Raw genomic sequence first — 1,222 nt, forward strand, 5'->3', positions numbered from 1 at the left:
TATTTCTTTTTCTATTATCATGTTCAGTTAGCCAACATGTAGTACATCATTAGTTTTTTCCCTATAAACAAATGACTATAGTTGGATTATATATAAACTTTAAATTTTAAATCACTTTACATGTTACAAGGTGCATATACTTGTGCTTCCCCATTTGAACTTCATGACTACCACTCAGAGAAGCATAAGAGATATCTAAATATACCACTGGTGGGGGGCGGTGTAACAAGGTTCAAAGCTTTGAAAGGATTGTCCAAAGCTCTACAGCAAATTAGGAGTAGAATTGGGCTTTGTCCTAGGGTCTTTTCATCCTATGGTCCAGTCCTCTTTGTTGTTAATTCTATAGTTTTCAAACCATGTTTGGTGAGGTTCCAAGGAGAGTTCTGAAGGATTAAGCAAGAACTGAGGGTGACACTAACAAGCTAGGGTTTAAGGTTGATATTGTGGTTATAGTTTTGTGTGTTCTATATTTGTTGGGGGTTCTATGCAAGCTTTAATAGCCACTGAACTACTCCATGTTGCCTTATTAAAGGTAAAAAAAGAATATTTACGAAAAAATTGCTTAAAAAATGGTTTAGATAGGGGTATACAAAATGATCAGAGTCTATTCCAGGAAAATTTTGGAAGTCATGTCTTGCAGCAGCTAATGAACCTTCCTAATGTCTACTCTCTTATTTTTCTTTTCATGCAGGCATTGACTAGGAACAGAGTACATAGTTTCAATGGAAGTGAGATCATTGTCATTCATCTTCATATCAACATAGTCTTTAATTGTCTTTTCTTCAGCTTCAATTTCTTCTTTAATATCTGACAATAACTGAGATGATGTTCATCTACAGCTGGAAGTCCACTTATTATTTCTAATAAAACCACACCAAAACTATAGATGTCAGATTTGGGTGTTATTTCTCCTCATAAAGCCTCAGGTGCCATATAAGCTGTTGTTCCCACAATTCTGCTATTCATAACTGTCTGGGCCAACTTCTCAGAAGCTTATGCAAGCCCAAAGTCAGATATTTTGGCTGTAATGTTTTCATCTATTAAGATATTTGCCATTTTAATGTCTCTATGAATATGATGGTTTTCAGGTAAAACAAAAATATTAGCTGCATCTTGAGCAATCTTGCATCTTATATGACAAGAAAGTAGTGGAATATCATCAAACCAAGTCACCTTGTCTAGCAATGAGCCATTGGGCATATAAACATACACTAAGCAGAGG

The 1,222-nt window shown here is 35.2% G+C and overlaps 1 pseudogene; it reads right to left on the reverse strand.

The window, feature by feature from the left end:
* Positions 1 to 604: 604 nt before the first annotated feature.
* Positions 605 to 1,222, reverse strand: part of LOC132007116 (interleukin-1 receptor-associated kinase 4-like) — a 9,352-nt pseudogene continuing 8,734 nt past the window's right edge.

The sequence above is a fragment of the Mustela nigripes genome, chromosome X (genome assembly GCF_022355385.1).
Source record: "Mustela nigripes isolate SB6536 chromosome X, MUSNIG.SB6536, whole genome shotgun sequence".
In the NCBI taxonomy this organism is placed as follows: domain Eukaryota; kingdom Metazoa; phylum Chordata; class Mammalia; order Carnivora; family Mustelidae; genus Mustela; species Mustela nigripes.